Raw genomic sequence first — 23,518 nt, 5'->3', positions numbered from 1 at the left:
TCTTTTCATGAGATGAATCATGTCAGATGTTGTATTTTGGATAAAAGACTTCAATCAAAACTTATCAATGATTAATTAGTTTAGACTATAGATTAAAGAAAAATACATTATATAACAGAATTATAAAATATAAATTTTAATTCGGAGCACTAAATCCCGCAAAAAATTGAATTCTACATTAAAGTATTGTTTCTTGATCAAAGGTTATCATAAGAGATAGAGTTGTCGAAATCCTCAAGCGCCAGGTATATAAAACCCCATAATGAGTAAACAGATGTCCAATCTATTAGACCGCCATAACTCATGATATATACGGCTGGTATTTTAGAATAAGTATATCAAATCTCCCACACATCTGCCTCGGGAGTTGAGTTCCAGTTGGCTCACCCAATCAGCTACTACCTCAGACCCATAATTCGAATATTATAGTTTACCTTCTTTATTATAATATAACATGGCATAACTCATTCTTTTTCAGTACTATCATAATGATATATGTGCCAGAGGTCTAAGGTTTAGAATCGGATGCTCGGATGTATCGGATGCTCTGAGTGATGACCAGAAGAACGTGGAAATGGTCTTAGTTTTCTTAAAAAGGAATGGCCTTTTGAATAAGATTTAAACCAGAAAATCTATTATACATAATAAAAAAAATACCAACAGAAGTAATTATTTAAATTTTTTTTTTCGAAATTATTTAAAGTGAAATAGAATTATAGAAATAAAATATAAAGCACGAAACATGGGCGTTTATGACCTCAGGGTTTTACGCCCTTAAGCCCCAGACAACAACAACAACTATCATAATGAATTAGTACCTAACAATTAGTTCATGACATGAGTTATGTATTCCATAGGCAACAAGGCAGACCCCGCTATTAAAGCAACATGATTATGTTACATAACAAAATGCTTATAATATGCTTTGATAAGCTTAATCAAGCTTTGATAAGCTGAGTTAAATGATTAATTTAATAAATTAAATTCATTGTTTGTAAAATTTTATTTGTTTAGTGTTGTCTACACTATTTTTTAAATTTATTTATTTAATGTAATTTACAACTGTACAAAATAATAAATACAATAAGTAAATTGGATGAATGTTTCAACCACTTGAAAATCTTGGGAAGGAACTACCCGTTGGTGGTGCTATCTACATGTCTTCCTTAAGCTGCTACACGATAGTACAGCGATATACTCCTCATCAAACCTTATCGAAACAATCATTAACAGACTGAAAGAAGCTAAAGTAAAAAAGAACAACATTAAATAACACAAAAATATGCATTACATATAAACATTGAAAAACTAGAATTTTCATAAATAGACATACTGCACTTCGGTGCATAGTTCTAAATGATACATCTTCTTAATACTTTTTCATATTAAAACCTAGGGATAAATCAAAACAGCCGCTTGGAACACAAATTGGATCTTCAAATGAGTATTTATTTCTTGGGAAATGCAAAGATTTAAATATTTTATAGATATCGTGATAAAAAATATTTCAAAAAAATATATATGAAAGTAATTTTTTATTATTATTTCCTTTTCATAAAATTATTTAATAGAAATCTTTGACAAAGAATTGACAATTGATATTAAATATAGTGACTGATACTTAACAATTATGATTCATTCAAGTTTTTCCTATATTCCTTGTAGGATAAATCCAATTAATTAAAACTTTTTAATGGTATTTCAAATGCTTAAGTGTTGAAAATCTGTTTCTTGTATTTCACTTATAAATCAGCGTTGATCCAATAATAATTATTAAAATAAAAAAAGGATCACACCAATCACGCATATTTTTCAATTTCCTGAACAAAAATTTATAACAAAATTTAACCCCTTTTGCACCTCCAAGCTTCATTATAAGTTTTATTAAGGATTGTTATTAAGACTTATGTTACTCGAACAATTTATCGAATACATATTATTATTCCACAACAAATATCTAAACAAGAACACGTCTTTAGAGTCTTTAGTACCCCCTAAGATTTTTTAAAAATTAGATTTCAATTTCAGTAATATTAATCAAGAAGTGGTGAATTAGAGTAGCAACAGGAAATTATTAACAATAAATTGAATGAAAAATTGTCTATGATTTTGATGAATATGATTTCTATTTATTTCCATATTTAACCAGTATATTTATATTTTCAGAAAATGAAATGAATTCTGCTCTAAAAGAGTAAGTAAAGTTGTTGTTTTCTTTTTTAAGACTAAATTACATTTTATTTCGGTGAGTATTTAATTTTTTTTATTTTCATAACATGATTATATATATTAGAACATAATTGATCTTATTTTAAAGACAATTTTCCGATGATTTTTTATAGAATTAATGCAATAGGCACGATAAAAAACAAGGCTTTAGGAATGTTTTGCTTAGATTGAATGAAACTTAGACTGTTATAGAATTATGTTTCGTTTGATGTGGTAGTTTGGTATATGATACATAGATATATGTTTTTATTATCTCTTTGTAACCAAACACGGTGTTACATACTTTCAATGGTTATAGAAACAAAAAAATAAGGAAATGTTTAGGCAGACATATATCAAACGAAGTATCTCCAAAACATAAAATGTATTGCTTCGATCCCGGGCCAGACCCATTAAGAAAAAAAAAGCGATTGCATAAAAATCCAATAAATTAACAAAAAATATTAGAAAACCTATAAAACTGATGAAGCTATAAAACGAAATATTGTTGAAAGGGATTCTTATTTACATTTCTGACCGCTACTAGTTATGTAAATAATAGCTTTATAGGTAGTTAATTTGTCCTGACAGTCATAAATGAAAGTCTTTTAACGGTCAGTAGCAGTTTCTGTTGAAATTGAAATATAGGAATCTTTTATTGCAGAAGGCTCATAAATTAAATATTTTACCGCTGAAGCCTATACAGCTCCTAAAAATAAATAAATAAAAGAAGGCCTGAATTAAATTAAGTATATTTTTAATTTAACCAAAATAATTTCCTATAATAATACCAACCACTGTCATTATTGTGACATGAAATCGTCGCTTTGTCGTACAATATAAATATTATAGGTATTAAAATAATTAAAATATCTAATTTTTTTTTTAAATAATATTTTTCTTACCCACTTTGGCTGGAATATGTTGGTTACCAGTAAAAGATCTCGTGTTCTTCCTGCATTAGGTACATATGGAAATTAAATCCCAAAATTACTGACTGAAAACCTTATCGAACATTAAAAAGAAAATTCCGAATTTTTTTTTTCATTCCGACTGAAATTTTTCAACTAATTTCACTCAGATATTTAATATATATGAATATGATATATTCTTAATTGAATTTTCGGATAAATTATAGCGAGGAAATAATTATATAAAGCTTAGTAAAATTATCATTTTTCATTCGAAATTTGAATGAATCGATAGTAAAATTTCATCTTAATATTCGCATTTAGTACAATATTTAAAAAAAAAATTAATTATTTATGTGCACCAAATTTTAAAATAATGTGAACGTCATGTATATGTAATGTACTAAGAATAGTAGTAATATATAATATTTAATAAAATTTGTCAAAATAATAAAAATAATATAATATAATATAAAAATCTTTTTAAATTTAAGTCTTTAACACTAAATAAAATCATTGTTCATGACAATGAAAACAAGAAATGGTAAAATTCCAACATAAGGAATTCTGAACTTTTTCTGAGTTATAACGTTTACAAAGATTTTGCTATAAATAAAAATATATAGTTTTTCTTTTCTTACGAACTTGGAAATAGAGTAATCCACACATTCCAATCCCCATGTTTGAAAGGAATTTTTTTTCTGCCAGTTTATAGTTGATCACCGCACGGAATGCCAAGGATCTACGACGGTTAGTTATGGTCATTGTGGAACTCTAGCACCAATGGTTCCTACATTAATAACAAAAAATTTTTCTCTCCTTTTTACTTTAATTCTTCCTTCATAACAGTACAATATATAATCCTCAATGTATTAACACTTCATGAAAACTGAACAAAAATCATTTTACTGCTCTAGGTAATTTAGGCACGTTGCACGCATGCGCAATACTGTATATGTAGTAGCCAGGCAAGTAAACCAGCACTGTAGCACCTATGGTGCCGGTCCTAGTATTGCGGGCTTGTGGAATATAGATGTATAATAGATGTATAGCTTGTGGAATATAGCAGTATGTTTACTGGTTGTGTGGTGTGTTGAAAAACGTTTCTTTTTATTTTTATTTCACAAAAAAAAATGATTTAATTTGGCATTCTTAATAAGTACATTCTGTGACTACAAGTTGTAGAAGAAAAGAGGTAGTTTAACTCCTGATATTCCAATATCACAGCCAAACAAAGATATAAACAAGAAATGTGCCTTGAACTTTAATTAAGAATTAAGAATTAACTTTAAAAAAGAATTACGTTCATGAAAAAAAAGGTTACTTTAGTTCTATTAGGTTTTTAGAATAGTATGAAATGTTCTGTTTGCACGTGTTTGTATTTGTATTTTACAGATCAAATTGCATATAGATACTGTTGCGGCTAACATAACGATTATGTGAACATATGGTTTTTTATTATGTTAAAAACAAAACAACTACTCTCAGTTGTTAATATTTATACGGCAAATAAACAGATGATATGGCATCTCATTGTTTGCACATACGTCTTAAGTTTCACCTCACTACGCACTCGTAGTAGCTAGCATTCTGGCCATCTCCGCAGTCGTACGTTTGTTGATCAACCTCCACGAGGACATAAACAACCTCCCACAGCGGGGGCCCTTTTTTAACGTACAAGTTAATTTTTATAATAGTTATAAATTTAGTTACGTTCTTTCCTTTTCCAGTTTATGTTTATATAATTTGTTTTACACTTTGTTATGTTCAATTACTCGAAATATAACAATATTCAGCAGTTTATTTATTTTATTTTCAGTACTATTATTCATGGTTAGGCTAGAAAAGGTTCTTTTTGAACCCCAACTACAATTTTTTATCTATTTAAAAATGCAATATTTTTCTTGAGTAGCATCCAAACTGATTTTAATCCCAATCCAACTTTATTAAAGATTAATATATAATATAGTAATAAGTAACTTAATTCTTGATTATTTTATAAACAATAATACTAATGGTTATGGTTCCATGTAAACAATATCTAAGATCGAAAGGTTTTAACTGTAATATGCATATTGCTGGTTATGGCTGATTACAACGTTTTTAAATTTTATTTATGGTTAATATAATTTTTACGAAGATTCTGGATTAACAAAAGGCATTGCTATGCATGATAAGGTATTTGGAAGACATAGACACGTTCGATTCCATGGTGGGTTTGAAATGTTAATATTTGGAAATTACGTAACTTTCAAAGATTCCTTTATTAAGAATTCTATTTTCCCAAATTAAAAAAAAAACACGTAGTAAATATTAATTAAATAACATAATGATTAATATTCAATGAACCAACAAATCATAATTTATCATTATTTATTCGAGAAAGTAGCGAGGCCACTCCTATTTTTTGAACTCATTATTCTCTTATATGCTAGAATAATGCTAATGAACATCCTTATAACCCATGAACTAGTTATATGTCAAGGGACAATGCTTAAGCTATCAAGGAATAAGAGTTCATGCAACCACAAACAGCTTCTAGATCGTTTGAATACAAAGTAGGACTTGATCGTAAGTCTTCCCTTGCTTAGCATTCTAAATGGTTACACAGGAACAGACAAAGGGTAGGAGGACTAAAGCAATCAAAGCTTCCAGATAGATAAAGCTTAGGAAAAGACATTCTACCATCAGACCTTATCTACATTCTATTACAGTATCTCAGAATATCGAAATGATTTGCAATAATATTTATAACGAACGGGCAAAGCCTTCGTGATGTTAGAACTTCGTGGAATTAAAATTGTACAAAAGTATTACATTCGGTAAAAAAATAAAAAAAATATAATATTATATATAAAAATAATATTTATGAGATAGATTATCTATGTTTATCTTTGTTAACCTCTACTTAAAAAATATGCATTTAGCTTCAAATATCAAATTGAAAAGAAATCTTTCTTCCAGCAAAAATGATATACATCAATTACGACATGCATACATGCTTAAGATAGACTTCAATTACAGTCTAATCTAAGTACTCCGAACACTCCAGTAGTTCGAACTGGCGTGAAATTTTTTTTGAATAAAAAACTCAGCTGGAAATAACATTTTTGCGTCCAAACACAAGTGCACGTGTGTAAAAGACATTTTTAACTCTCCGATCTATAAGTAAGTTATAGCAATCCGCGTAAAAATCGAAAGTGGAATTTGTTACACAGCTTCATTTGTGACACAGATGTTTATGCATGACTAGAAGTTCGTGAGGAAAATGTGATCACATTTTAAAACTGATGAGGAAATTGTGTTGTTACAGAAGTCTCTACCTATGACGAATGACAAGTTGAGGAAGCAATGACAATAAAGCATGAAAAACAGTCTGAAGTATGTAAAAGATTATGGAATAACGTGGCTGCCAGTCCTCTTACAACGTCTAAGGGAAGAAGCAGTGGATTAGTTTCTGCCGGTCTTATAAAAAAAAAAAAAACATTAATTTTTTAAAACTTCAAATTGTCAAATTTTTAATAAAATATGTAAAAAATTAAATAAATAAACATTTATGTACATTTATATTATTGAATTCCTATACCATTTATCGAAATACTTTCTGTAATCCGAACGTTCCCTTGTAGTGATTAGTTCGGATTAATAAGATTATACACGATTTAGTATGTAGGGAGTGCAGAGACTAAGACATATTATTTACAATATATATTATAAAAAGATATTTACAACAGGTTCCATTGGAGTATCCTCTGACAACTCATATCTAAGTATAGTATAGCAGTATATCCAAGAGATAGTTAATATAGGAGTATTATATTAGGTAAGTAACAGTTTCGAAGCTTTAAAGGAAAAACCAAGATTTACACTTTTTGGAAAGACGTGAGCATGCAGGGGGAGTACATTTCAGTCACAAAGGGAAAACTTAGATTGATACTAACAATAAATTCGTCCCATCCCTGCTATAAATGCCTACTTATTGTGATGTAAAGCCCTAACAATTTATTTATGTTATTAAAATAATATTGTTTGCTAAGTAATAAGCTACTACACTGTAACTATCGCTAAATCTCTATGAATAAAACGGAAATGTCGAACCGTTATCCAAAATAAACTTTTGAATTAGAAAACCGATTTTTTCTATATGTTAGTTTTCACCATGAAAAAATTTAAAGATAATGAAATGAGGTAAAGTAGGTCAGTAATTTTTTTTTTTTTTTTTTTTTAGAAAAGATCATTTCATTCCTACATTACTAGAACCACTGTAAAGCTGAATGTCTGCTCTCTCAGCCAACATGTATCTTTAATGTAGATGCCATCATAGGGGCGAAATATGGGTTTCAAATACGGAAAAAAATTCTCACGTTTTATTTTATATCCCCGGTTCTAATTTGTTTAATTGGACCCGGTTTGTGCTCTTTGGTGCAGTGTATAGCGCCCTTAACCCAGCCAAGTTTGGGATAGATTAGTCGAGTATTATAGAATTATTTCTATTTTTAAAAAGGAATCAAAGGCCAACAATTTTGGACTAAACAATTTTGTTTTTCAATTTTTTCGAAAATTGGGGTTTAAGAGTTTCTTGAGGTGCTAAAAACAAATATAAGCTTTTCTTCACTCCTAAAAATGTTTTTACCAAACTTTCATAGGTCAGTCGTTCGGAATTGTTTTAATATAGTACTAATATTGAAGCACAGTGGGTATATATATGACAATATCATAGATAATAAAATTGTCTAAAAGAATAAGAAAAAATCACTTAAATTGGATCAATATTAACAATAATAAAATTGTTACGAATTTCGGTTTCGTTTTATTTTCAATGTGCTGAATGTTCTCATAGCTACCTTCTTTTCACTTCATCCATATGCATAGATGATCATGAAATCTATATATATCCTCAAATATAGAAGCATTGCCGGGTCAGGTAGTCTATTATTAAATGCGTCTGAATGCTATTGACGTAGTGTTGCGGGTAATGTATAATCCCTGCCCCGTGTCCATTTCTAAATTATTTTAAGAGACGATTACTGATTAAGTAAAACAGCTATATCCTGTATTAACATAATCGTTACTATTATTCTCTCAATTATTTCTGCCATCCCACAGTAGGTGTAATTGTTTCTAGTATTTGAAGAAAAGTTTGGATTTTTAACGAGCGGAAGAATTCAACTCGACTCCATCTACATAAGGAGATTTTGTACTAAGAATTAAAAGGAACAAAATAATTTTAGACGAGATAAAAAATAAGAGATTGTGAATTCTCATCATTAAAATTGTATCACGTCCGACGATTTTACATAGTCAAATAATATGCTTGGCACGTAGAAAACATTGCATCAATTCGTAAGAATCTTATCCCAAAGATTTCCTAATGTCCACTTTGTATTAATAAAATATCTTATATAATTCCCTAATAAAACTTTCAACATTTCTGAGGAAATATATCCATATCTTTTATGCAGAGAGAATATTGATGTCTGTTGTAAATTCTCCATATGAAAGTTCTTCAGATCTCATGAGGAGCCTAAGGTCAGTTGGATATTTTATGAGGCATCTGTCTCATGTTATTTATGCTACAGCGTTCTTCAGGAAGGGTCTTGCTTCGGATAATAATAGCCTTTATCATAGACGTGACTTCAGAAGATGCTTCTGATTCTTGTTGACATATGGCATACGTGCTCCTTTTTTGACAGATACTTATTTCGTATTCATAGCTAAATTCGGCTATACAGGTGAAGTGTTCATAACACTACTATTAAGTATTTTACTGTTTTAAATTCATTCAGCAAATGATTAGAATAAATCTATGGTCTCATGCTATTATTGTTAGGAGTATTCATGATCTTTAGGTTTATCATAATGTTAAATGAAGAAATATTTCTTTCTTTTAGCATGTTAAAACATTTAACATGGTTGAGAGCCTGTTAAATGGAGAATGGCGTTGACCAACAGAACAGCTGAGCCAAACACCATTTTGTCTGCTGTCGTTTTGATAGGTTTGTAGCTCGTAGTCTGTTAATACTCTGTTGCACGATGCGACCACGGAGTGCAGCGTCATTCCATCAGAGCACAGCACGCAAGTCTCACTGAAGCTATTATTCTTTGTACGCAGTATTCTTTTTATTTTTTCATATGTTTATTTTTTTATATTTAGTATTTAAAGAAATATTTTAAATAATAAAAAATATTTACTAAAAGTATCATACCGAACTAACTCAAGTAAAGTTGGTAATGTAACCTCTCAGTGAGAACTTATCACATGAGCCATTTAATTGCTACCCGTTTGACCTGCCACCTTATCCAATACCAGCCGGAATGTTCCCTCCCCATCCTTAGTGAGCCCCCGGGGCTACCACGTCACTAATGTATAAACCGCTATCAGCGGTTTGTGTTTACTGAATAAATATCTTTATATTTATAAAATATTGTTACCATTGAAAATATAATATAATAGTATATAAAATATATCAAGGAAAAAAGTATTTATTTACATTTGAGTGCAATAAAATGAAATTATTAAATGACTGAATGATTCAGATAAATATGGTTTGCCATAAAATATCAATTATTAAATATTAATTATTATTAAATATCATTATAAATTATTACCTATTATATCTAAATAACTGTCGATTTGGATGATTATAGTCGTGGTGTGTTGGACAAGGAAAACTAGTCCGTATGCTTCATCTAGGTAACTAGTAAGCTGGCTCCTCACCTAACAGTTTCAGTCCGTCCGCTTCATCTCGGCAACTCCGACTATCTCTACCCTCCTCTACCTGCCCCAGTGCTCATCCCTTGGCCCAGTCGTTCCTTTCTTACTGAATACGCCTTGTGAAGGGCCTTCTGTAGAGTGGTTATCAGGCTGGAGAACCGGCTTAGACTAACTAACCTCACTCACTCATATCAACCTCGACAAAATTATATAGGTCATAAGCCAGGTCGTAGAGATTAAACCATGATTGTTACTTGTCCCAGACATTATAAACCGTAATTTACCCACTTGCTCCCCCCATAAGCAAAAAAAAAAAAATCCACTCAGAAAAAACAACAAAAAAATGGTTAGTTATTGATAAACCCAAATGCCTCAGAAATAGATAATTGATAATAAATGAACAATTTAACGGAAATTTCAGTCCCGACCCATCGGCTTTATTTATTGAGGCCAGCATCTTTACTTTTATATTAAGAAAGACAAACCTATTATAGTATACAGTACATACAATTTCGATGAATTGATTTAAATTAAGTGGAAAACATAAATGTTTAGAAGGATACTAAGAATTCACTTCATCTATCAGATGATAGTAGGGGCAGAAGATACATAATTGTGAGAGAGAACTCAGACCAGAGCACTATTCTTTTTGATGAGGTAATATAAACATACTATTTTTTATTTTTTGTTTTACGAGTATGAGTCATAAAGAAAACAAATGGAGCAATAAGGTTATGAGAGATAGTTCATTTAATTTAAACAGAACTATAAAATATATGTGATGCAAGAAAAGAATAAGGAATAACAATGACTTGTATATTAATGAACTAATAAAATACAGTAGATTGCTAGGAGCAGATACATACGGTAACGGAATAAAATATTTTAACACACAATCATAACAATTTGAATTTTTTTTTAACTTTCACTTGCCTATATATGAAGTATATGAGTGGAAGTATTGCGATCATGAAACATTTGAATACGAGCTTTCAACAAATATACACGTTTTAATGTCCCCCAAAAAGAGAAAACCAAATTTCACTAAATGGTCTACGTGTGTATTCTTGCCCCTGTGTTCGAGTGATTTTATTTAGGTATGTTAATAGCTTAGATCAAAAATGAAAAGAGCAATGATGTTAAAGTTATGTGTTTAAAGTATGTAGATATGCCTGGTATGTTACTTTTTCGTTAGAATCGACCCACCGGACGTTTTATTTAATTTTCACACTTTTACATAGTTTCCTTTTATTATAGCTAAACTATTTTGGTTTAATTAGCACTATTAATTTAAAATTAATAATAATCAAAATTATAATAATTATTATTAGAAGGCCTTAAGAACCCTAAGGTTCGATGCCGATACCACAAATCGCTCCCTACATACATTCTTCCTGTGTCCCTCCAAACCCAATTCAACTAAATAGGTTTTAACGCAATTATCCCATTTACGTTTCGGTCTAACCCTCGGCCGTTTACCCGTTGGTTCAGTGTTTATTAACATTTTAGGAATCCGCTCGTTACTATGCCCTACAACCTTATACGCTCATCTTATATACCGCAATGCTATAACTGGAATTATATTTACCGGGGGTAGGTCGATTAATTCAGTATTATGAGTCTTCTAAATTCCACCGTTAATTAATTTAAAATTAAGTTTTCCCAAGTATCAGCTATGTTTATTCATGATTGAGAGTAGTGCTCCGACCATCGATAAGGAAGGACCTACGTCGATGCTCTCTCAAGCGTTATCCCTTACCTTAAATCGCCTTTTCAGAGCTAAGTCTGCAATCAGACTTCGAGCAGGTAAGATTTGTTTTTCCACCGTTCCGTATACTAGTGCGTGCTAGGGGAGTGAGTGTGAGTGGTTGTGTACCGAGGAACACCAGTGGGAGTCGGGACTCCCAGGGAACAGGCAATGAGGTGGACAGAGACTCAGGGCCTCACAGTAGAAACAGTAAAATGAGCCCGAAGCACAGGAGACCAAGAAGAAAAAGAGCACGTGAGAAGGAGGACCCCCCCCCCCTTCCAGAGTACCCAGAAACAGAAAGGCCCAGTGAAAGAGCCAGTAGAATAAAAGATCTGGTCCGCAAGTATCTAGAAAGGAAAAAAAAAACAACAGATCAATGTCAGAAATATATCAATATGCAGACCTGGGAGCTATGTAATATTATAACAGGGTTGGGAGTCCAGTGGGACATAATCCCAAATATAGTTGGTGAAATAGTTAAAGAAACTGTAAATTCCGACGAACTTCACGAAAAAAGGATTTCAGATTCTAGCTGCTATGGTGGCAGAGGCTATAGGGAACGCCATAGGAACTGTATCAAATACGATCAAAGGAAAAAAGAGTGGGGAAAAATGCTATTGGTTTACACAGCCGAAAGATGAGCCCAGGAGAAGAAGGCGAATGTTGTCACCCCTCGGGTAATAGAAGGGAAAATCCCGGATGCTAGAACATCAGGGGTGCCATCCCAGCAGAAGGTAAAAAGTAAGTATGAGGGCGCGGCACCAGCCCCGTTGCCACAAAGATCCAGCAAGACGCCAATCTGCAGGGGAGGTTGGTAGAAGAATGCGTGGGGAGGTGTCAGCTGGTTATAATGAACGAACCTTCTGGGTACTTTCCAAACAAGTGGAGGATTGCAGACTTGAGACTGCTCTACAAGGGAGGTAGTAATGATAAGGAAACGCCTAAATCCTATTGACCAATATGCCTCCTCCCAGTAGCTATTAAGGTCCTGGAGCACATGATTGTCCACAGCATTAGACCAAGTGCTAAAAGTCATCCACGGCAGTTCGGCTCGATCAGTGGCAAGGGAACTGCGGATGCGCTGCTGAGAGTGCGTAGGAACGTGGAGGAGAGGGCGGAGAAATATGTCTTATTGATCATGTTTGACATCTCTTCCGCCTTCGACAGCGTTTTGTGGCCCCCGAGTACTCCAGCGGTTGCAAGAGCTCGACGCCCCCAGTAATCTATACTCCCTCGTAGGTAGTTAGTTACCTTAATAACAGGAGTAACTACTACGAGGCCGAGAGAAAAATCGAAAGAAGATGTTCGCAGGGTTCGGTCCAAGGACCAGCTCTGTGGAAGCTAGTATTTCATGAGTTGCTGAGGGAGACTAGAGGACAAGGGGTACCTTACCACGGCCTACGTCGATGAGCTGGCAGTCATCGTGGACAAGAACAGCAGATCCATACTAAAGACAGAAGCGGAGAGGTGTCCAGTCTCGTAGGAGAGTGGTGCGTGGAGAAGTTGAGCAGCCAAGACTCAGGCCAAGAGGCTCCACGGACAGGGCTCATCCTATCACCCTGGATATCCAAGAAGAGAGGGTTAGATCGGGTGAGGTGGTGACATATCTTAGTGTGAGAATAAGAAGAAGATTCGATGCCACTTCTCACCTGGTGTATCTAAATGACAGGGTGACTCTGTCACACAATGAATTAAGTAGGATAGGGGTGCATTTTGGGGCCTCAGGTATACTGCAACGATGACCATATATAAAGGTGTGATCTTGAATATTCAGAGGTACGCATCCCCTGCGTGCAGCCGAAACCTCACGCAGACCCAGAAGAGGAGACTGGCCACCATACAGGGATTGGCTCTGCTGAGGGTCACGAAGACATACAGAACGGTGTCACATGAGGCGGTGCAGGTGCTGGCCGTAGCGATGCCCCTGGACCTTATCCTCAGGGAGGACGTCCTTAAATATGAAGTAAAGAGGGAGGTACTAAAAGCGCTACCGGAGGAGCTCCGAGAGAGGATCGGTGAGACTCCAAACTTATGGAAGAAAATACTGCGGGAGGACTCGATACAGGAGTGGAATGGACGGTGGGTAGTAAGCCAGAAGGGCGCTACTTTGAGAAAATTCTTCCCTACCGTCCTCTCTAGATTGATGGCTATTTGAGTCCTCCCAGACTAACAAGACACGGGGGGTTTCGGGGAAAGCTGCAGAGCTTTGGAAAGAACATCGTACCCTAGTGCCCCACGTGCGGAGCTCCTGAAACATCAGAACACGTAATAGCAGATTGCTACGCCATAGAAGGACACCAAGCCAGTCTGTCGAGAAAGACCGGGATTTTCGCCCTCGCCGAGTCGGACCTCCCCTGTTTGTTGGAAGAAGAGAATTATCCCTTCTTCATGGAGTTAATTTTCGTGAGGAAGGAGGTGGTGAGCCCAAATTATTTCACAATGGGGCTTGGCTGTCCAACATCGGCGAGCCACCAGAAGAGGAGGAAGCTGACCCAGACTGAGATCAAAAGGGCTAGACCAGCCTGATAACTGCAGGAGGCACCCAGACAGATACAGTGGATAAGGTGCAGCCACATCAGTAACCTAGCGCTGGGCTGCACCACAGTAAAAATTTATTAATTAAATAATTAATAAAAGAATAAAAAAAAATTGGTGATCTTTGGGAGCAGTGGCATGCGCAAACCCTACTGCTCCCGCACCATGCCAGAAATGTAAAAAAAAAGTTTATTCATGATTGCAATACTGAAAGTTGAATGAGCTCAGTGCTAACACCATTTGTAATAATTAAAATGTAAATATTATGTAATTAGTTGCAGTCTGTACTAATAATCGTAAAAAAAGAGTATGAATCATAAATAAAAATAATGGCGTTGTATGGTTATGAGAGATGTTACGTTTAATTTAAACTTAACTATAAAATATACAGGATGCATACTCGAGAAAAAGCATGAAGTGACCCTAATGTGGCCAATCGATTCCGGGATAGACCATATTAGGACACAATCTGTTGTTTTCAAGCATATTTTTCATCATAATAGTGCTATTTTGTTTATTAAAAGTTTTTATATTTCTTTCTGCCTCAACTAGCTGAAAAAGAGTAAAATGGGCAGAACAAACAAATGCATCGAGAGCGATAAAAGAACGATTGTCATCCTATAAAGCGGCTGAGCTGTTAGGGATCACATGGTGTACACTGAGAAGACACAGCTAATTTCCAATAATATTCAAGCCAAAATTAACTAGGAGGGCAGTTCTATCTAAATCTAACGAAACGGAACTAGTGCGCAGGATTCTCTGGCTAGCTGATGTGGGGATGCCACTGATCTTCAAGTGTCAAAGGAGGTCAGTTTTGAAGGGCCTAAAACATCTGTATTTTCCTTCATGAATACCTGGTTGGCAGAAAATGGCTTCGTCTTTCTTTTGAAGCACCACAACGACGTGGCAAAGAAGAAGGCACGACATTTAAATCCAGCTCGATTTCGAGAAATTAAAGCGATTTATTCTTAAGGATCATTTTGAAAGACTCCAAGAATGGAGAAAGCTGGGGTACTTGACCAGCACAACTTTTTAATATTGATGAGAAAGGGTATTGCCACACTCTCTCTCATTCACAATATTTTTTGGCAAAAAAAAAATAATCCTGAAACGTCCACATATTCCTGAACATGGAGAATATGTAACGATCTTTGGTAGCGCAAAAGGTCAGACAATCCCTCTGATGATCAAGTTTAAATGACCGGGGATCCAATCTGGCTGGGACTTTAGCACGCCTTTGGATAATCATGGCTTAGAAAGGGTTAATGACTACCGAGTTTATTATTGCATGGATTGAACATTTAGTGAATTACAGGACTTAGCTTCCAACTTCAAATCATCACCTAAGAATAAGAACGAGAGCTGGTTTTGTTTTATTTTATAAGGAGAAGAAAATAACTGTACGAAACTATGCTCCTCGCCGTTAAACTAGTAGGGTCATCATTCCAGCCCATCCTAAGTACCGCCAATCTGTGACGGATAACACAAAAGAGTAGTTTCTAGTTGACACTAGGGCTTCGATCTCAACTTGAAGGGATAAGCCTATATAATTTTATAAGATCACACAAATTTCTGAGCATGCTTTATCAAGCATACTTTATTCTGTGAAGTAGTCTACAGGCCAGAGTCCTCTATCGCCAACGAACTTCACATACCTATTATAGTCTATTCATAAACTGTAAAATTCAAAATCCGGGACCTTTGAGTAAGTAAAAAGTTATTTTCGGGCCCGCACATTTGTTTGATAATTTTTTCACCTAGATTTTCTAATTTCTGTTATCACTAATTCTCACTAGGCAGGAGTCCCATAGGAAGAGCCTCAGTTTTAAATGTAGACAGTCACTGAAACGTAATCCCGGCAGCGACCGCGGATCAGCAGGTGACAAGCCAGACACCGTAGCTCAGCCATTACACGAATAAATGTCAGCTGTTCCTGCACACACGATGCCGGAAGCACATGCTAACGCCTTGGAGTGGATAAAAATAGGAACAGCAACCACACACGATTTTAGAAAGACGATTTCGGATCCGGAGAAATTCACCGAAGAACCTGGAGAGCTGAGCCATTTTACAAAAAGGGGCGACCGGCTGATGGGGAGGATACAGGCCAAGAACGAGGAGAGACTGCTGGATCGTGGCGATGCCGAAGAACTCAAGGCAGCCTTTGTAAGCAGGGCGAAGCGATGCATCCTCAACCAGATACAAGGAGATGAGGAAACGCCCTGGAACGCCGTAAAGGAACGGCTGAAGAAGGCATATAGAGAAGGACGATTGGTCCTGCAAGAAGACTTCTTTCATATGTTCCGGAAAAGACGGAAACAAGGACAATCCAAAAGGTCGGAGAATCGCTGGCACGTTATAATCGGCTTACCGATAAATTAAATGAGTTATTGGAGATGGACCAGGTCCAGGCCTTCATGATTTTTTTATCGAACATTGGGAGGTAAGGAGGTCTGCTGCAGGAAAGATCATTTGTAAGGTGCGCACAGGAGTTATTGGATACCAGTGCCAGAGAGCAGGATGCGCGCATGGAGGTCGAGGAATCTGAATGGACAAGAGTTCAGAATAATCGCCCAGGAATCCACAGAGCACTGTCGAAGGAGCGATGGCGAACACATGAAGGAGAGGGCGGCAAGAAATGGCGATAAGAGACAGAACCAGAAGGAACCAAGAGAAAAGGGATGTAAGGATCATATATGTCATGGATGCTCAAAGTGGCACATCTGGTGGCCAAGTGCTTCGAGTGTCGCAACGAGGGGCATATTGGCAAACAATGCCCTTTCATGTACAGGAAGAGGGATCCAGACCAGGGAGAACCCATGTAAGTCAATTACCAGAAGATACGGAATAGAACTACTCGAGTCAGACACGAAGGGTCGACCAGTTGTCGAAGGCCTCGGTCGTTTCGGAGGCAGAGGAAGAGATAGAGGAGACGGGGAGTCCATGCGAACACAACATCGAACGTAGTAGCTGGCGACGGAGGACTGGAGAGAGCAGGAACCGTGCAGAAAAGGTGTCGGTAGACCGCATGCTGGTAAACTACAGCGTGAAGAGTGAGCACGCCGGTCTGCCTATTATTCGAATGGGCGGAGTGAGGTACCTCATCGATACGAGAAGATCACAGACCATACTATGATGGAAAGCATTGGAAGGATGTATGAGGATGAGAGGAAACTCCAGGTTCAGGTGTGTAATTGCCAATCAATCACTCTGGGTAGATCCTGTAGCGTAGAAGGAGAAGTTGAGGTAGGGTGGAGTAGATGTGGGGCTAGTGGTGACAAACTAGTTGTTCATGTTGTGGGAAGTATGCCAAGGGATTACCAGTGGATTATCGAGTGTGATCTATTAGACAGGGTGGAAGTGCGAACAAAAATAAGCAAAAGTAAATGACATGTTCAGATAGTGGGTAAGTTTTTTTTGTCTACAGTCTCAGGGAAACGGAAAAGCGCGGATAGGGACAGTAAACCGAGTGAGGGAGTGACGGCAGGAAACTATTTCTGAATATAAGGACATTTTCTTTAAAGAGAGTGATATGCTAGGAGCGGTGAAGATGGGTAGGGTCACATACATGAAGAAACGGCGGTACCCACAGGCGTTGCGACAACTCATCTGAGAAGAACTAGAGAGCCTTTAGAAGCAGCGCATCATAGTCGATAGTATATCCCCTTATAATGCCATGCGCTCTGTTGCCGGTGTGAAAGAAACGACGTTATCAATTCAAAAGAATGCCATTCGCGTTAAAGAACGCTCTATTACGTTCATGGACAAGTTCTTACGTGAATTCGTCTAATCTGTGTGCCAAATATATATGGACGACCTCCATAGTCTTTAGAATACAGAGGAAGGACATATCAACCACTTGCGAATCGTCTTCCAGAGGGTCTGGCAGTTTGGGCTCAAGCTGTTTCCGGAAAAATCGACACTAGGGCGGGAGAAAATACAATACTTCAAAAGAAGAAGTCAAACCAGACAAGCATAAGGTAGAGGCGCTGCGAAAGACATTAGTGCCAAGAGACATGGAGTCTTTGGAGGCTATTAGGAGCTCTCAACTATTATCGCCGCTTTGTACCAGAAATAGCGAACCATTCCGTGCTCCTTAATAACTGTTGAAAAAGGGAAGTAAAATCGTTATTACACCAACGATCGAGAATAATATCCACCGATGTATGATGAATCTATTACGGAATGAATGTAAAACCGTTTGAATGTATTACCGAAAGAACACGTCCTCCCGTTCCTGGACTTTCAGAAACCCTTTACAATTACGACGGACGAGAGTGAGTACGCTTTGGGAGCCGTGTTGTCTCAAGGGAGTAGCGGGGGTGAGCGCCTGGTAGCATATGGCAGTAGACGTTTAACGGCAGCGTATACGCGATACAAGAAGAAACACCCACTGCCAATAGGCCGCTGAGAAATCTACAGGTCGATACCGGGGGGGGGGGCGGAGGAGGTTTCAAATGGTTCGAAGTCTTGGGCGTATTCAGCTAAGTGGCGATGGCGTGTCAGGTGAAGGACAGAGCAGCAGACCCGGTTTCAGTTTTACAGCGTACCCGACCGTATTTCATCCGATAGGGACCGGGAGTTTTATAATTCCCTACTCGGAGAAGAAATCAGAGATGCACTGGCACTTTAATACTCCGGGACATCCTAAGAGCAGGGGTGGGACCGAGAGGCTTCACAGCACACTGAGTGACCACCTGCGGGTGTATAACACGAACAAGGGTTTGGAACTGGACGGGGGTCCGGTATGATCAGGGAATTCGCGGTTAACAACCATTCGGTCCACGCCGTCACTGGGTTTTTCCCTTTTCAGATTCATTTTGGGCTTCAGGGAGGTCACAGGCACTTTAGGGAAATAGTTACTGCAGGGAAGGATATCACGAGCAATAATGTGGCCAGGAAGAAAGTTCAGGGACGCTTCGAGAAGGAAACAGGTAGGCGGGTGGCAAGTCAGAATCTCAATCTTCGGGACGTAATTGGGGACCTCCGCCTAGGGACCACTGTCTATTGGAAAGTGAGGACCAATAGGAGTAAGGATTTAGTGCACTTTGAGGGTCCATTTAGGGCAATTGTCCTCAGACAACAAAATGTCATTATCGAAAGTTTGCGTGAACCGAAGAAACGAAGGACGGTCCACATTGAGCAATTAAAAATTCCTGCTATGTTAACGCCGGCAGGACCTTGAGGATCCAATCCCCTCATAGCATGTAACTAAATTCGGTTGTTTTCTGTATACATATATTTTTTTATTTCATTTTCTTGTAATTATTTGATGTATGGGGATACCATGTGCAGTGTTCTCAGAGTGTACAGAACTTGGTTGTGTAAATTATGATTTTTTTTTTGCTGTTCATGGTTGTTTGTATTTTTCTTTTAAGAAGGAGTGCTTTTGAAATCTTTATTTTGTTAGTTAAATAGTTAGATGTGTTAAATATCTAGAAGAATTGAGTTTATTTCTATTTTTCCAATTATGTATTTCAGATTTAATTTCCTATGTAGTTTTTTTAATTATGAATATATACGTAAAGCTTGTGAGGCTCATTGTGAAGTTTACGAGGCTTATTCGTAAACTGGTAGGGGGGAGTTAAGGTATGATGACACCCCAGATATGGCTCATAATACTACCTCTATGTGTAAACATAGGCTACACCTATATATAGAGGTTTACTATAGATAATAAATCAGTATACTCTGTGATTTTGCGTGCGTTATTTCTCGACTAGTTTTCCTTTCTTTTTTTTTTAATTCTTTCTCGAGACCTACTGTAACTATATATATTATATAGCTTTATTTTTCTCGACGAGAGAAAAATAAAGCTAATTATAAATCGAGTAGATGTAAAAAAAAAAAAAAAAAAAAATGGATTGAAAACCAATATTGTTTTGTATTCTTAAGTATTTTGTAAGTAAAGGACAGAACTCATAGACGGCACTGAAATGAATAAGAACCTTTGAAAGTGGGCTTCCACACCTCACTGGGAAACTTACAACTCAAAATATAATTAAGCACTCAACAACTTCCACTTGTAGTTAAGTAATAAATTTCACTTACCAAGCCTAGCCCTTTGTTAATCTTAACAAACTTTTAGCTTTTAAATAACTGAAAGAAAAATTTAGAACTGTTTAGAAAAAAAGGAGGAAAGAAAAGACTGCAGTCTAATTCCTTTATTTGTTAAACTACTAAATGCAGGTGATGAATCGACTTGGTCATGGCTATTGTAAATAAAGATTTATAAATTAGGTTATATTAAATGAAGGTTCGATTCAGCTAGGTTCGTTATTGTAAGTGATTACTAGGGACCGTATTTTTGTGCAATAGAAAACCATAAAACCTGCAGTAATATACCAAAATGTGTATTAAACCAAAGTCCTAAAAAAATCAACTTTTATTGTTAAATTTAGAGTATTAATAGAAAAGTAAGCTTTCCATACTTAACCTTGTTTGAAAACATTAATCTCGCTAAATACTCTCAGCATTTATAAAACATGTACAAAAATCTAAACTACTCTGATAAAAAACTATTTTGTCCATAATCGAAGAGCTATTAGAAAGCTAATTATATTAAATATTATATTCCTATTATGAAGGAGTATATAATTAAATTTTTCAACCTTTTAAAACTAACTCAATTTTAAGTTTTAGAAAAAATATGGGAAGAACTATTTAGAAAGAATTTTTAAATAATATTCTTCTAGGCGACATTCCTATTTTGATTTTCTCTAAAATTTTACAAAGCATGTTCTTCAAATTATATTTTTAACGAATATACGATTAACCAAAAAATAAACAAGTAAGTCAATGTAGGTAAAACTTTAAAAAGTATAATTAAAAATGACCGTTCTCAATAACAGTCATTTCAGAGAGACTACTTCATAGTTACCCGAAACCACTGGTTAGTACAATTCCAAGAACATTCGTCATTTGGACAACTCTTTTTATTTAGGTTAAATTAGACAATTAGACTCTTCATAGGTTAATGAATGCAAATTGGCCTCAAATATGTCAATTTTAAACTACAAATTAAGTAAGGAAAAAATGAATAAATATTGGCATATACACCCCCCCTCTATCTCTCTCTCTCTCTCTCTCTCTCTCTCTCTCTCTCTCTCTCTCTCTCTCAATATGTATGATATGAGAAAGTTAGCACAAGCAATAAATTGTCTGCAACAAATCAAAATTTAGCACTAAAGGAGTAGTATATACAATTCTGTGCAGAAACAAATTCCAAATGTGTTAATTTGTGAAGAAATTACACAACGTGAGATTTTGTGCATCAGTGTTATTTATAATTCAAATTTATGGCGGAATTTGAAGCTTACGGACAAAGATGCAATAGTATGAAAATCTGGCCATTATAATATTGTTACAAGCGTTTTAAAAAAAAGGAAGATGGAAAAAACAACAAGAGGGAAATTCTTATAAGGAGTATAAGATATCATTTAATTATATTATAAGCTAATAGTGAAGTATATAAAGATTGGAATCTCGGTCCATTTTTTGTTTTTATAACCAGAAGGCCTTGTCGGGCAGGTCATAAAAGTGACTTAAGCTACGATTTTAATATCAAATCAGCTTCTGGTGGGATTCGTCTTCATTCCTTTCCAAACTTTTGGATGTCAATAAATTAGGTTAGACATTTACTTTTTCTAATAAAAGAGTTGATCCGAAATTTATTAATCTCGAAAACGAGTTTATATTTTAATCCCTGGCATTTTATTTCATCAAATTTCTTTATTTTTTATTCAAATGAGTTCTTAGGACGCCGGTATACGTTTAAAATATTTCGTTATTGACGAAAACAGGTAAAATCATAAAGGTTCAAAGGGCAATCATGAATATGGAAATAAAATATTTAATTAAAGAATAAATTAAAGAAGAATACATTTAATTTAAGAATAGATATAATTTTAGTCACAACTCCTATCAACTAAATTGACGAAGAACTTTTGTTTATACATATTAAATACTTTATTTTGTTTTTTTTTTGTCAAAAAAAAATTGAAAATGTTTGTAATAACAAAAATTGAAATTGTTTGTAATAACAAATTAATAGCGCAGCTATTTTTATAACAAAAATGTGTCACATGTTTAAAAAGATTCGATTGTGAGGATCCGTTACGACCGCCAGCGTTTGTTATTTTATGTTTCGCACTGTCTCACTGTGATGCGATATATAAGTATACCTTGCCGTCATCTTCAGCTTACGAGGGGGACTGCTATCTACAATTGATACTTTGCTGTCATCCTACGGCTATCATCTGCACGGCCTGCATCTCCAGCTTAAAAGTGGCTGCGGTCTACAACTAATACTTTGCTGTCATCCTACGGATATCATCTACACGCCCTTCCTCCTCAACTTAAGGTCAGATTGACTTATTTATTATTTATTTATCCTTTATTATTCGTTTTCAGCCAGCTGACGTTATTAATTTACTATCAACCATAAATATTTTATTTTGTGTTACAGAAGACCTCTCTTTTGTTATGAATTGTTCATATTGATTAATTTCTTATATTTTCTTTATTGTTTTGTTTGTTATAAAACTCTACTATTTTATTTTAGTTTACTAACATTACTAACCCAATATATATTATTTTTATATATCTTATTTTATAATATTAATTATTGTGTATATATTTTTTGTGCAATAATTTAATACATTTACAGAATTTTATTTACCTATTATTTTCAATCCTTCAATTAACCATAACCCAAAAAAAGTAGAAACAGCGTTTCGAATATTCCTTTAGACGTTGCACTCCGTTTGCAACAACCGCCTTCACGGTAGGGATGGGATATCGATATCGATATTATCGAAATATTGATATTTTGTCTCCGATATCCGATATTTTGATATCGATATCGAGTAACCGATAATATCGGAATATCGGTATTTTTCCTTCGATAATGTCGGAATATCGGTTTCAAAAAAAAAAAAAAAAATTATTTCAATAAAATAATATCGGAATATTGTTGCTTATATTCCATACCAATATTACAACGACCCAAAATACCGAAATAAATATGTAATTATCAAAATAAACTATATCGATATTCCATTTTTTAATTTCCTATACAATTCTCTAGATTTTTAAAAACAATATCGATACTTCGATAAAATAATATCGGATTATTGTTTTTAAAATTTCATATAAATATTACAAAAATAGAAAATATCTAAATAAAAATGTAATTATCAAAATAAAATATCGATATTCCACTTTTAGTTTTCAATTCAATTTTCTAGTCTTTTTAAACAAAGTATCGATATTTCGATTAAATAATATCGGAATATTGTTGCTAATATTCCATATCGATATTAAAACAGTGTAGAATATCAAAATAAAGATTTAATTATCAAAATAAAATATCTATATTCCATTTTTTAATTTTCTATT

The 23,518-nt window shown here is 34.9% G+C and overlaps 1 protein-coding gene across 2 annotated transcripts in view; it reads left to right on the top strand.

Annotated features, from left to right (window-relative positions):
- Nucleotides 1-23,518, top strand: part of LOC106692632 (cardioacceleratory peptide receptor) — a 533,326-nt gene that overhangs the window by 119,498 nt on the left and 390,310 nt on the right. The window contains exon 2 of one of the 2 annotated variants that reach the window (XM_067053153.1): nucleotides 2,167-2,194. The exons of the other annotated variant lie outside the window; for it this stretch is intronic. The gene's annotated coding sequence lies outside the window, so the exon portion shown is untranslated. The remainder of the gene's footprint in view (nucleotides 1-2,166; nucleotides 2,195-23,518) is intronic. 2 annotated transcript variants of the gene reach the window in all.

This window comes from Halyomorpha halys, unplaced genomic scaffold (assembly GCF_000696795.3).
Source record: "Halyomorpha halys isolate HHAL.00 unplaced genomic scaffold, Hhal_1.1 Scaffold64.1, whole genome shotgun sequence".
Classification (NCBI taxonomy): Eukaryota; Metazoa; Arthropoda; class Insecta; order Hemiptera; family Pentatomidae; genus Halyomorpha; species Halyomorpha halys.
This window is presented reverse-complemented; position numbering and strand designations above follow the sequence as displayed.